The following is a 15,489-nucleotide window of genomic DNA, read 5'->3' as shown; positions in this document are numbered from 1 at the left end:
GTATTGGAATGCTATTGATTTTTGAGTATTGATTCTGTATCCAGCTACATTACTGAATTTATTTATTATATCTAGGAGTCTTTCAATGGAGTTTTGGGGATCTTCATATAGAGTATCATGTCATCTGCAAATAATGATAGCTTAACTTCTTCTTTTCCTATCTTTATGCCTTTTATTTCTCTCTCTTGTCTAATTGCTCTGGCTAGTATTTCCAGTAGTATATTAAATAAGAGCGGTGATAAGGGACATCCTTGTCTTGTGTCTGATTTTAAAGTAAAGGCCTTCAATTTTTGGCCATTTAGAATGATATTGGCTGTTGGTTTGTAATAGATGGCCTTTATTATATTGAGGTAAAGACCATCTATTCCAGTTTTCTGTAGGCTTCTTATCATCAATGAATATTGGACCTTTCCTGCATCTATAGAAATGATCATGTGGTTCTTACTTTTGGCTCTATTGATATGGTGTATTACATTTATTGATTTATGCATATTGAACCGTCCCTGTATGCCTGGGATGAATCCCACTTGGTCAGGGTGTATCATCTTTTTGATGATTTGCTGCATCCTATTTGCCAATATTTTATTGAGGATTTTTGCATCTGTGTTCATTAGGGAGACTGCTCTGTAGTTCTCTTTTTTAGTTGGGTCTTTCTCAGGTTTTGGTACCAGTGTAATATTTGCTTCCAGGAATGACTTAGGAAGGATTACTTCCCTTTCAATTTCATTGAAGAGTTTGAGGAGTGTCGGCATTATGTCTTCCTTGTATTTCTTGTAGAATTCTGCCGTGAATCCGTCTCGGCCTGGGCTCTTCTTTGTAGGTAAGGATTTAATTACATTTTTGATTTCATTAGTAGAAATTGGGTTATTCAATAGTTTTACATCTTCATGACCTAGCTTTGGTACTTCATATGCTTCTAGGAATCTGTCCATTTGTTCTGTGTTATCATACCTTTGAGAGTAGAGGTTTTCGAAATAGGTGTTCATGATTTTCTGTATTTCTATAGGATCTGTAGTGATTTCTCCTCTTTCATTTCTTATTGTGTGAATTTGAGCTTTTTCTTCCCTTTTTTTAAAAAATAAGGTTGACTAGGGGCTTATCAATTTTATTTATTCTTTCAAAGAACCAACTCTTTGATTCATTGATTTTTTTTTTTTTAGTCTCTATTGAATTGATTTCTGCTCTGATTTTTATAATTTCTTCTCTTCTTTTGCCTTTGGGTTTGACTTGCTCTTCTTTTTCTAGATGTTTGAGGTGTAACATCAGGTTATTTATTTGTATTCATTCTGTTTTCCTGATGTGTGAACTCAGTGCTATAAATTTTCCTCTGAGGACAGCTTTTATTGCATCCCACAGATTCTGGTAAGTTGTATTTGTGTTTTCATTTTCCTGTAGGTATTGTTTAATTTCTTCTTTAATTTCCTCTGTAACCCACTGATTACTCAAGACTGTGTTATTCAGTTTCCATGTCTTTGTGGGAATTTTGTAGTATCTTTTATCATTAATTTCTAATTTCATAGCACTATGGTCTGATAGCATGCAAGGGATGATTTCAAATCTTTTGCATTTATTTAGATATGTTTTGGGAATTAATATATGATCTATTTTAGAAAATGACCCATGTACTGCTGAGAAGAATGTGCATTCTGTTGTTGTTGGGTGGAATAATCTGTAAATGTCTAGTAAGTCCATTTGTTCACAAGTGCAATTCAGTTCTTTTATTTCTTTGCTGATTTTCTGTCTGGTTGATCTGTCCATTGGTGTCAATGGTGTGTTGAGATCTCGTGTTAGAATTGTGTTACTGCTGATTTGGTTTTTCATTTCTGTTAGTACTTGTTTCATTTAACTGGGTGCTCTGGAATTTGGTGCATATATATTTAAGATAGTTATCTCTTCCTCTTGGAGTTTTCCCCTAACCAGTATGTAGTGACCTTCATTATCCCTTCTGATCATTATTGGCTTGAAGTTCACATTGTCTGCAAACAGAATAGCCACCCCCGCTTTTTTTTTTTGGTTCCTGTTGCATTAAGTATTGTTTTCCATCCTTTGACTTTCAGTCCGTGTGTATCCTTTTGAGTTAGATTGGTTTCTTTTAGACAGCATATGGTTGGATTTTGTTTCTTGATCCATTCTGCCAGTCTGTTTCTTTTAATTGGTGCACTGAGTCCATTTACATTAATGGTTATAACTGTTATATATTGGTTTATTGTGGACATGTTATCTTTCTGCTGTTGCATCTTTGTCTTTCAGTTCTGTTTAATTTTCTGCTTTGTTTAGTGGTTTTTTCCTAGATGCATCTAGGCTATCTTTCAGTATTCTTTGCAGGGTTGGCTTGGTGATCATGTAGTTTTTCAGCTGTTCTTGGTCATGGAAGTATCTTATTTCTCCATCCATTTTGAAGGACAGTTTTGCAGGATACATCAGCCTATGTTGGAAATCATTGTCCTTTAGGATCTGAAATAATTCACTCCATGCTTTTCTGGTGTGATTCTGATGTTTTTCTTTATAAGTGATCTGTCTTTTCTCTCTTACAGCTTTTAATATTGTATTCTTTTGTTCGATTTCTGGGATGGCCATTGGGTGTAGTTTTATTTTGGTTATGGCTGTTTGGAGTTCTATATGCTTCACTGATCTTAATGTCAGTTACCTGTCTCATGTTTGGGAAATTTTCAGGGGTTACTTCTCTAAATATCCTCTTGACATCCTTTATGTTGTTCCCTTCTTCTTCATTTATCCCTATTAACCTTATGTTGTTCCTTTTTGCGTCATCTTGCAGGTGTTGAATTGTTATTTCCTGATTTCTTGTTATTTTTAAAAGATCTTTCCTTTCCTGTTCACTGGCTGCAATCTTGTCTTCAAGGTCTGATATTCTATCTTCACATTCATTGAGGTGGTTTTTACAACTTTCGATGGAGTTTTTGATTTCCTGCATATCTCTTTGCATCTGCTTTATATATTTTGTTTGTTTCTTACATTGTTCATCCAGGGATTCTATCTTTTTGTCTATCTCCTCAAGTTTTTTAACTGTGTCTTCTTTAGATATGTTCAGCATCTCCTTCATTTCTTTTATCATTTCTTCTTTTATCTGAGAGATTATTTCTAGTTTGATTTGCTTTAAGGCTTCCGGGAGTTGCTTCTTTATTTCAGTTACAATTATTTTAGGTATTTCAGGTATGTGGCATATATTTTCTTCTATGCACATGGCTCTTAGGCTTTCTTGCGATGGGCTGGATGTTTGAGACTGCATTTTGGTCTTTTGTTTTGTCATTTTCCTATATTTTTGTGCTTCAAGTTTTGTTCCAAGTGAGGTAGAGAGGTCAGCCAGGCTGGGACAGAGGTCCCTGCTTCCTCCTTACTCACTGATTTCCACAGGAAGCGGAATCCTGGGCCCCAGGCAAAGAAAACAGTTCACAGGCCTTGGGTGGGATTCCCTGCCTCCACTGGTCTTACTGGACCAACAGGGAGCAGGAGGAGGCAGGCCCGCAGGAGAAGAGGAGAGCTCCAGGCCTCAGCTGGACTAATGCAACCCACAGGCAGCTGGATCCTGGGCCCCAGGCGAAGAAAAGAAAACATTTCATTGGCCTTGGGCGGGGTACCCTGCCTCCACTGGTCTTACAGGAGCAACAGGGAGCCAGAGGAGCCCTGCAGGTGAAGAGAAGAGTTCCAGGCCTCCGCTCTTGAAAGAAATTTTATCCAATTACCTTCAACCAGTCAGAAAAATTCAAAGGTCATAAGCATGAGATACAGTACATCAACATAGATTAATATACATGAACACAAAACTCCTTCAACAGAGAAATATTCAAACTAAAAGCCAACTGAAATTAAATCACATTTTAAAAGTATGATTAAGTGTTGCACACTGGCAAAGTATTCTAAACTATTAGGCGTAACATTTGGATTTGAGATAGATCGTTTAAAATATAGTAATAGAGTGAAGGCAATTTTGAAAGCAAAGGGAATTTTAAACTTGTATATATAATACTATTCAAGGGACTGGGAAGTGCAACCTGTTTTCATGGTTAGAAAGCCCCAAGCTTAAGGAGCCATGGCACTCCGCATACCAACTGTAAGATAAGTGTAGCTCAGCCCGGAAAGAATGCTTCTTTACTTCCCAGGCACAGAGAGTTATTACCCAAAAGTAACCTCTGCATTCTCAGAGAATGAGGAACTATTCCTCTGTGTTGTATGACAATAACACCATGTAGTTGCACTTTCTGTAAGAATGAATTCTGCCTAGCAATTCAGGATAAAAACATGTGTAACCAACTTTAGGATGTGATGTGATCTGCCTTATGTACTTCCCGCTTGCAAACTTACATATACAAAATCCAAAGCTGACTAGGCTGAGGATTTGGAACTGAGATTCCCTTCAACCCACTAGTGCAATAAAGCCGTATGTCTTCCAAAGTTCCTCTGGTACAGTGTCTTCTGTCTGGTCTGTTCTGAATACAGTAATAACAATTTGATAGGAATAATTGCATGTAAGACAAAATTTGGGACAGTATGTGAAACACCAGCTCTCCAAGGTTGAGATTTCTATTTCATTTGGCTAGATATTTTTTATAGAAAATTGCAAGTCCTTCTTAAGAGCAAGTCTCATATCTATGTAATTCTTTTTTCCTTTATGTTTGATTAGAGCCATTCAACTGACACTACAGGGGTGAACTTCTTCCTTCTAGGGCTCTGATCACACCCAGTTGCACCAATTCTTGTTTTCTCTGGTGCTCCTGATTTTCCTTGCCTCCCTGGTAGGCAACAGTCTTAGGATCCTTCTCATCCTGGAGGACCCCCGCCTGCACACGCCCCTGTGCTTCTTTCTCAGGCAGTTCTCCCTCATGGACATGGTGCGATAGTGGTCAACTCCCTGCTGCGCATGTGCGCCATCGCCCTGGTGAGGAACTCAGTGCTTCTGATTTTCTCCTGCTGTCCTGGGCCGGTGGATGCAGGCCCGGCTGCCTCAAGCTCACCAGCCGCCTCTATGGGAGATTGCCCACTCTTTCTGGGTGCCCGGTCCTGGTACATCCAGTCCATTTGCAAGCAGTGACCTCTTACTGCTCCAGTCCTCCCCTCTTTAATACTCACTGGGTGCTGAGACTGAGCCTAGCCTCCTGCGCATGCGTCCAGGCTGGGTGCTCGCCAGCAGCTGGGTGTGAAGGCCTCCTCCACCGCACCTGAGCCCAAAGCCCTGGGTTGTGCTCAGCACTGTTGTGTTCATCGCTGTGATGCCCAAGGCTCCAGGTCTCTGCTGTTCATTCTGTCATCACCCAGTGTTGAGCCCCCTTATCTACAGCATGAGGAAAAAGCAGGTCAGGAGGCTTTGAGAAAGTGGCTCCAGACACACATTATGTGAATAGGAAGGAGGAAAATTTGCCAAAGTGAATGCTCTGGACATTTACAAATTATTAGTTTATTTGTCCCACTGCAATGTCTTTCTGTACATCAGTTTATTTTGTTCTCATTATGCTATTTTGCCTTTGGTATTAATTATTGCACAAATGAAAATCATCACTGATTAAGCAGAAGTCTTAGGTGGAAGGTTTGGCTTCCTTGTGCTACTGAAGATATTTACCAAATTTCTTTTGAAATAAAATAGCATTTGAAAAATAAAGAGTCAAATCCATATGTACTTCCTTACTTTCATCTGTTACAGGATTTCATTTCCTATGGACTATCAGTCCTTGCAGTTAATATTCTGGAGTAAAATTTTACATCAGCCTATCAGTTCACTATATTAATTCAGCTAATATACAATAAGAAGAAATATAAATAGGCAATTTGTATCTCTGGCATGATTTTACTCAATCAAGAATACGATTCTGAAACCTAGGAACTGACAGTATATCACACCATATGATACATACTCTTTAGTACATTTTATAAATTATACCTGAGTGACATGTAGCTAACCATTAGAGTTTTCATGAAGTGAACTCTGTTAGTGGTTATGGTACATACAGCAACTTCCTGACTTATGAGTTCTCTCCCAAAAGAACACTGTATGTTGACAAAGTGAACTTACACACCTCTGACACCAATGCATATTGCTTCGCACTTCCTTGTGGTCCCTCCACATCACCACTGCTTTTCTTCTTGTTTCTGGGTATCCTGGACGCTCACTGAGCTCTGCACTCCTGCATATTGTGGCACAGTGGCACAACTGTGACAATATCTGCCAGACTCATGAGGCATCTCTGTGATTTATTCCTATCTTTGTTCACAATGAGATTCATTCGTATCTGTGAAAGTTCACAACTAAAATGTTTGTAAGTTGGGACCTTACTGTGTGTATAATTTACTTAGTGTGCATGTAGTGTTACACATGATTGTACATTTAATTATACATATACAGTCTCAGACTATGAATTATTTCATATATTCTGAACAAAATATGTTTTTATATATTAGACACATCAGTGACATAAGTATACAATATATAAAGCCATTTGAAATATATTAAATGTTTCAATATATAATATATAATTCTAAATATATAAACAGTACACACATATAAACAACTCTATATGAAACATTTATGACCATGAATTGTTTGATGGACCCAAAAACTTCAAATTGTAATAGAAAAACAAAATCTCAATTTTATATCAGATATGAGTTCCATATATTTTCAGTGAAATTCATAGTGATTGTTTCTTAGGCTGTGTCATTATGTATACATGTTTGAGGTGTCACATCAGGGATTATTGAGTTCAAAGAAAAAACTGGAATAATCTCCATTATACAATGAATATTATAAAATAGATACCTGCAGTAGACTGCATTTTCAGATTATGACCACAATGCAACTACCAATCTGCAAGCTCCCCTAAAACTTTCCTAGTTTCCTCCAAAAAGCTGAGACCAGCAGGTTCACTCTGGAATCTTGTGCGAATCATTGTTTCCATGAGGAACTGTGTGCAAAGCAGTAGTGATTTGATGTTGACTCCAAGAACAAGTCATAAGCATGAATCACCTCAATTTTCTACCTCAAAGATTCTGTGGTCTGGATCCTGTGGGTGGAACACTTGTGGAGAGGTAAACCTGGAGAGAACTCCAGGCCTGCTGTCATTGAACATCCTGATAAATCAGGGATCTGCTCCATGCTTTGTGTTTCACCATATTGAAATCAATATGAAGTGCAAATTTGAGATACCTGGATTGGCTCCACAAAGGTCAAAGCTGAGCTGTCTCTCAGTTTCTGCTCAAATGCCTGTTTTATGACACAAATCAATGAAGGTTATTGTTTTAAGCAAGGAATGTTTGCTGTAGCCTGAATTTAGCAATATTAAGTAGTATAAAATATGGTGCATGAAAGAAGTGTTTAGCTAAAATTATTACCAAATTTACAACATGGCTCTTTGAAGCAATATGTCAGAGCATGCAAAAAGTGCCTTGAAAGAGGCCACTACGGAAACTCAGATGCTTCAAGAATTTCATGTACATTGTGATCAGGAGATATTTAAGCTTTTTCAGTATAATTGCCTGGGTCAGTAGCAAAGGATGTTAAATGCTGGAAGACGTGGGAGAGATTGGAGAGAGGAAAACGGGACATGATCATGGATTAAGTCTTTGGTATCTGTCACCTCACAAAGAGAAGGAGTGGTTGGGGTGAGCACCACGTCAAAGGCAGTTGGGGAAGGCTTACTGAAGACAACCTGTGGGAAGGATCACAAAATGGTGGTCAATGTGAGGGGCTGTGAGACAGCAACAAGAAGGAGGGGTGGGATTCAGGGTGTTGTGGGGAAAATGTTGATGGTGGAGCAGTGGAGGAGCAGGAAGGGAGGGAGTGGTGAGGTGAGGAGGACAAGGTGGTGATGGGGGAATAGGTAAAAATATTTCTGTAATCTTATGTCCAATGAGTTGTGCCACAGCATTTAACCGGATTGCAAAGAAGTGGGCCATGCAAGATATGAATGACCATTTTGGGAAAATTAGAAATTAAAGAAATCAAGGAGAAATTCAGGGTATAAATATCAAATTTAAAGTGTGGGAACAGAGTTTAACAATCTGGGGATACAAAGTCAGAAGCTGAAAATAATGATATGACAGGTCATGGTATCAGTAATACACTGAAAACAGTAAAGGCATGTGGAACCTGCATCCAACAGCCGCTAGTTTGCTCAGCCAAACCAACCAGCCAAACAAAGAATCCTGAGATTATAAATAGTTAAAGGATCCTAGAAGATGACTGAAAAGTAATAAAAATTTAACTGAGGCCATACAGAAACATCCCCAAATCTGGAAAAGAATTTTATATTCAGTGACAAGAGGCAAATAGAACTTCAAATAGCCAGAATCAGAAAAGTTTCTTTGTGCAATATCATCATTAAAATCTGAGAAATTCAACACAAATTGAGTCTTAAAAACTGTAAGAGAAAAGCAAAACGTTACCTACAAAGTCAAGACTATCAGCTTTCTCAGTAGAAATTTAAACGAGCAGGAGAACTTGGAGTACAGTTTTACCAGCCTTAAATACAATTTTAATTCAGATTTCTATTTTCAGTGGCATTGTTTGTCAAATGAGGTAGAGAAGTGACAATTTTATAAACATGAAATCCTACAAAAATTAATGATCACTAAAACAGCATTGAAGAAAATAGTTAAGAAAATCCAGAAGATGGACACATGGACTCCCACCAGCCCAGAAGCACTGATTAGCTAATGAAAGTGTTTTCATCTTGATTATTTATTTCATTTTTTCTCTAAGTTAAATTTGCATTATTTGATGTAAGTGTTTTGGTAAGTAAGGAAATGTCAGCTGTGAGTTTCACATAGTTTCGTAGTTCATTTTTAGCTATGACTCTCATGTTCCGACTCATCTGTGAAATGTAAACCGTGAAAACACTCAGAAGAAAAAACCGACATATGAAGAACTGCATGATACTACAAAAACTATCCATGAAACTTTGCACAGTCGGGGTCTGAGGCAAACCATTCTGCATTTATGGAACCCTGAATTTTTAGAAGGAGCAGGATAACAGCTCTGAGTGTGGCCTGCAACATCACCAACCACCTTCTCAATGTCCAGGTCTGCTGCTTTGATACATTCAAACGGAAGATGCACTTTCTTTTAAACCTGTGATGCATTTTCTTCTGAATAGAAATACACAGCAATGACTTTACCAGAAAGAATTTTTTTCTTATTACTGGGGATCGAATCCACAGCCTTGTGCTTGGCAGGCAGGCTCTTATGCCAATGCACAAAATCTCTAGTGACTTCTCACATTCTAACTGGTGTGGTTTCCATCAGAAGGTTTATTTTCAAATCATTCTTTTACACTCATAGATCTTGTATTTCTATTTATTGGTAGATAAATTAAGTCACAGCGTTGTAGGATATAAATGCAGGTTCCTGGGAACAGAAAATAATGAGAACAAACTGTAACATGTTATGAAATGAAGTTCCAGGTGGAACCACCCTGTGAAGCATCGGGCAGTGTAAAGATGGCTTGCTTTTCCTGTTACTCTGAAGTGATTTTACTATCTACACATAACCAGGGCCCCAGAACTAAATGAAAATATGTTACACAGGAAAAAATTAGCTGAGGCACACAGTGCGACACTGATTCCCTCAATTTCCTCCAAGAAGAAAAAGGTAAATAATCGTGCGCTATCACAGGCTTCAGTTTGTTTTTCTTTCCATTTTTTACAAGCTCTGAAATCAACCGGTTATGTTTTTAAGTGTTCCTCTATTGAATTTTAGCACAGTTAAGACCAAAATATACTACTTTGCTCATTAGTGTATTTATTTATTTACTTATTTATTTAGTACCGGAGATTGAACTCATGACCTCATGCTTACCAGGCATGCCTTTACAACGCTGAGCTAACTTCCAGCCACTGTTAGTGTATTTTGAAAATCATCTATTTGCAAGGACATATGTTTGCATTTAACTTTCATTTTTAAATGACTCTGTCTTATTTTAGTGGATCACAGCTTCCTGAAGCACTAAAAGCATATCAGCATTCTCAGTCACTATAACCTGTCCCTGGAAGTTCAGTGTCTTTGGAGCCCACAGTGCTGCACCTTTGTGGTTCAAGCTGTTTAATGAGAGCGTGGTGCAATCAGGATGAGGGTGAGGGGGCAGTCACCCCAGCACTGATAAAGCCTGGAGGCCCCTGCTGGACCTGAGCCCTTCTTGCACAGACACACTGCCTGGGGAAGTGCTGCTGCTGCTGCCCGGCCTGCTGAGCCCTTGCTCTCACTGCATGTGAGTGAGTAACTCAGTAATTTCCTGGTAAACCTGTGACTGCAGAGAACCATGTTAACCACTTGCTTCACACATTTCATACTGAAAATTCTCCAATAGCTGTCTCACTATTAGGGAACTAAATTGATGCCAGGGGAGGCTCCCATCAGGTTGATTGTCAGGATCTCCTGTCCATTCTGTCAAACACTTTGTCTGGCCTTATGCTATTTTTCAGAAAATATATTGATTACTCAGATCAATATCTAGCTTAAGAATGTCACAGTTTTAATGCCTAATTTGGGCAGTGGGTTTGGAACACTATTAAAGGAAAATTATAGGCAGTGCTTAACTGAAATATAGTTAGTACTGAAAAAGTTTTCATAGAAAAAAATAAAGGGATCCAGCTTCTATGCCTGCTCACAACACTGCAGAAAGACTGTGATTTAGAGGAAAGAGCCTACAGTTCTTCCACCGTCATGAGACAAAGCTTTAGAAGCAGAGGTACATGCAGTTAAAAGTCTCACAGCCGAAAGACAGGAAGAAAAAGTAAGTAAATATTTTACAGCATGAAATTTGCCTAACATTTTCTTAGTCAATTTTTAACCTGTGTTCCTGTTTCTGAGGATATTTTCATCTTATTTAAAAGGTGAACACACTCTAAATTATCTTCCCAGTGATAACAGTTCTGTGCTTTCAGAAAGATCTATAATAAGGGGTGCGAGGAAATCCCTGACAGCACAGGCTCTTTCTGCCCTGAGAGTGCAAAAGTAGACAGCGTCCTTCAGAACCTCAGGGCCCTCAGGCCTGCAACCATGCAGGCTTCATTCAAAGGTCAGCAGACTTCTGGCAGTGGCGGACCACAGATTCAAAAGCTCTGAACAGTGAGATTGTCCTGGGAACCAAGAAGAAATTATTTTTGTTTACTACTGGTTAAAGATCTAACATGTATCATTTACTTTAAAAAGTGCATTGATGTGACAGTGAAGAAACATTATTACAGAAAAATGATTTGAGCAACTAATCAAAGTGTACATTTAGCATTATAGTTTTAAGTTGCAAGACAACAGCAAGGTCATTGTTATTTTAAGCATGTGGCTCTGTGCAGCAGAACACAATGCAATACAAACCCCCACGAACTATGTGCTCTGTGCACCTGCTCCCTCTGTGATGGTTTCCGTGGGTGGTCAGATCCCTTGGCTTTGGAATCTGCTTACGCCTGGATGGTCAGAGGCTGGATCTTGGGCATCTTGGGGCCTCTCTCTACTCCTCACCCCTTGCTGCCTGTGCTGCTCCCTGACTCTGATTCCCAGCTAGAATGAGCTAAATGCCCTTTCTTCACCCTACACTTCTGTGCTGATGTGTGATGCCTAGTGTGCAAGAAACAAAGCCCTGAAACTGTTGGTGAAATAAACTATCTCTTCTTTAATTTGCATATGAATTGATCCCTGCAGTGTGAAGGTGGATTCATTCATTGTGTTTTTAGCATCTAGACTTAAAAACACATGTTTTCTAGTATGCAGAAATTACCTTCTTTGGTCAATCAGCATCAGAAAAAACTACATGACACTAGTAAGTTCCAAACATTTTCGTATCATTTGGACATATAGTACTCGCTGTCAAGAACACACCTGGTAGCTGCTGTGAAACAACAATATGGCTAAATGCAGCCTCTATTACAACTATGGAAAATGCACGACAATAACACTAGCAAAAATATCACTGATGAAATATTTGACTCAATTGCTTCTTAACCTTTTGTGTGGAATTTGCATAATGGAAGATTATATGTTTGTGTTGACTGTATTTTACTAGAATTTGGATTTGTTATGAAAATCAATCAATAATAAACTTTTATCATGTAAACTTTGAAACTATAAAAAGCTTTGAAAAAATTAATATTCATGATTAAGCAGATAGTAAGTATCAGATGAAGCATTTGAAACTCGTTTCAACTTTTTTATTCAACTAATTCTCTAGGGACCATGTGGTTCACATGAGCATGAAAATGAGAAGACCTCTCATCTCTTTTCACTGAGAGCAGCACCTCTCCTTGAACTCATGGCGCATGGGAATAGCACCTCAGATTTCATTCTTCTCGAATTCTTCGACCACACCACAGCCCAACAATTTCTCTTTGGGATTGTCTTAGAAATTATGATTTCCTTGGCCTTTGGTAATGCCCTGATGGTCCTGCTGGTCCACCAGGACCTCCGGCTCCACACACCCGTGTACTTCCTGCTCAGCAAGCTCTCCCTCATGGACCTCATGCTGGTCTGCACCATGGTGCAGTGGGCTGTGGGCTGCAGATCTTCTTCTCCCTGACTCTGGCAGGTGGTGAGTGCTTCCTCTTTGGCAGCCATGTCCTATGACCACTACGTGGCTATATGCCACCCACTGCAGTTGTAAGCTGGCAGTTGTGTCTAAGAATGGCTTTGGGGTCCTGGTTCCTAGGGAAAGCTGATGGGTTCATGCAGGCTGCTGTTATCCTCAGCTTCCCATTCAGTGGTAAGCATCAGGTCAATCATTTCTTCTGTGAGGCCCCCACGCCGGTGCGTTTGGCCTGCAGTGACACTTCTGCCTTTGAGTAAGTCATGTATATCTGCTGTGTGCTGATACTCCTCATTCCCTTGTCACTCATCCTGACCTCCTACAGAATCATCCTCGCTGCTGTCCTGCACATGTGTTCCACAGAGGCCCAAAAGAAGGCCTTTGCCACCTGGTCCTCCCATTTAGGGGTGGTAGGTCTTTATTATGGACCTGGCATCTTTATTTATATGAGACTCAAGTCTTACAGGTCAGCAAAACATAATGAAGTCATGTCTGCTTTCTACACCAACTTCACCCCCCTGCTGAACCCTATGATCTCCTGTCTGAGGAACAAGGAGGTCAAGGGAGCCCTGAGGAAGTGTGTGGGTGGGTGTGTGGCCTTAACTTTAATAATGCATTGATTGAGCTGGGCTTCTTGGTGCTCTCCTGCAGTCTCAGTTCTGTGGGAAGCCGGTGGTGGGGCATCAGTGTGTAACCAACCTGAGCAAATTGTCTACCAAAAAAATAGATCAAACTAAAAATAATATGTGTAGAAATTTGAAGGTAGCTTAGGGTCAAGGTCCTGGGTTCAATTTCCAGTACTACAGAAACAAAAATACTCTTCCCAAATTCACTAATTTTTAAGAAGTGATTTTTGAAATTTTCTAGTATAAAATCTTACCTTTCACCATTAGATATTTTCCTAGATGCTGTTGCATGCCATAACTTGCTCTTAGCACCAGACCCTGTAATATGAAAACCTTTTCTCCCTAGCTATGCATTTCAGCACTGTGACATATTTCTTTCGTCTTGAAGTGCAACAAGTTTATTTTCCTTCTGAATTTCATTTGTTCCAGTGATAGATTCTGGGAAACTCAGCATATATTTGTCTTGTTCTGTGACTGAGATCTTTCGTATTTTCTCCCAAGGTGAAGACATTAGAGTTTCTTTCTGGCATCTGTGGATCATCAACATCAGTACCTGGGCACTGGGAACCACTGTGAAGCAGGATAAAGCTGAGGTGAACATCAGCCCCAAGGAAAGTGATGGACCCCTTGGGAGCTGTTTGGTCAGACTGTGATGGTGGGGACCCTGTTCCCTGTGGCATTGCTGAGGAATGACCCTTCATGCTTGGTCAGGACAGCCCCAAAACGGGCACAGTTCATTATGCTTCAGGCTCTGGTTGACTGAAGGTAACTGAACCAGCAGAAAGGAAAACCACAAATTAGAGAGAGTTGTGTAGCTTCTACAGCTACATCTGGAATCTCCTTCTCTTCAATTTTCTGTCTTTTGATTTTAGACCAATCTACATATTTTGTGTGCATACACTAGTCTGATATCATGGAAAAAACTATTATTTTTTAGATGTAAAAATTACAAATTCTTAGTCAAATGTTTCTGTACCATACACCATGATCAACTCCCAATGAAAGAGTGAGTGAACTACTCAGAGAATCTCAAGGATTCACTGAGGAATGCTTTACCCTGACGAATGATTCCGAATCGGCAGAAAGTCCTTGTAGCAGGCTTTCTTTCAACTAATGTCAGCCTGAGTGTGTTACTCACACCTGCTGTCCGGAGTCGCAGCTTCCTCCCTGCCAGGGAATCCCTTCCTCCATTCCCTAAGGATGCTCTGGGGCCCTGGTTTTGTTTGCATACTTTGTTTTGGCCTCTTCCAAACTGTCACAGCAGGGGGCAGCAGCCATGATTCCTTCTCAGACCACTTTGCCAAGATTCCTCTACATTTATATGTCTACCACAGTTTTATTCCTTTACATTGCTACTAACAGTGAACTATCTAACACTTCACCATGGGTTGACCCACTATTTTCTTGATGGACATCTTGACTACTTTTAATTTGAATCTGCTATATTAAAAGTTCTTTTCCAGGATCATATATGTTTGCATCTTTTGACATGTAGTTGAGAAACTATTCCAGTTTGTTTCTTAAAGTTGCTGTTTAGTCTCACATTAACACCAGCAATAAAGACCTCTTGCTCGAAATACTATAAAGCATTGCTAATTTAGAAATTAAAAAGCAATAGTAATTCACTGTGTTTTAGTCTGTTTCCTTGATGCCTGAATATTTATATACTGGTTTATCAAGAGATTGTGTAGCTTCTTTTGTTAAATATCTGTTTTACAATTTCTGGAATGTTTTTTGTATATGTGTGGTACCAGGGATCAGACCCATGACCACAGGCTTACCCAGCAGGTACTTAGCTAAATCTCAGTATCAGTTTTATTTTTGAAAAACAAAATAAAACTTGTTACTACTCCTATAGCAGACAGATTCAAGTTGATTGCATACTAATGGACAATATATAACATTCATCAGAAAGTTATGAATTTTTTGAAATAAAGTGTATCTTGGGTGATTTGTTATATTTTCCATATGTGCTTTCATTCAATACCTTAAAATTAAACATCTTACTTAACTGTATTTTTGCATAATACATATCTCTCAGTTCCTATATTTTACTTGAATGTTTAGCTTTGAATTAATTACACATTGTGACACTATTTCCATAATCTTTTAAAATTACACCATTAAAGTCTGGGTTACTGTACCGGTCAAAAAGCTCAGTGACACAGTGTCTGCGTGGCACATGCAAGGTCCTGATTTTGATTTGTGTACAAAAAGAAAAAAGAAAAAAAACTGGTCTATTTTCTAGAAAAAGCTGTGTTGACAGTGCATTTCAGCTGAGGAAGAATCAGGAGTTGGACATATAAATGGATATTCAGTTGTTCACAGTGTATTTCCCATCTTTT

At 39.1% G+C, this 15,489-nt stretch overlaps 1 pseudogene; it reads left to right on the top strand.

Annotated features, from left to right (window-relative positions):
• The first annotated feature begins 12,220 nt into the window (after positions 1 to 12,220).
• On the top strand, positions 12,221 to 13,217 carry LOC100730875 (olfactory receptor 2T8-like; annotated as a pseudogene).
• The last annotated feature ends 2,272 nt before the right edge of the window (positions 13,218 to 15,489 follow it).

The sequence above is a fragment of the Cavia porcellus genome, unplaced genomic scaffold, assembly GCF_034190915.1.
Source record: "Cavia porcellus strain 051 isolate PalLab524CR breed Dunkin Hartley unplaced genomic scaffold, mCavPor4.1 scaffold_2, whole genome shotgun sequence".
NCBI classification, from domain to species: Eukaryota; Metazoa; Chordata; class Mammalia; order Rodentia; family Caviidae; genus Cavia; species Cavia porcellus.
The sequence above is the reverse complement of the archived record's forward strand: the minus strand, read 5'-3'. Positions and strand labels throughout refer to the sequence as shown.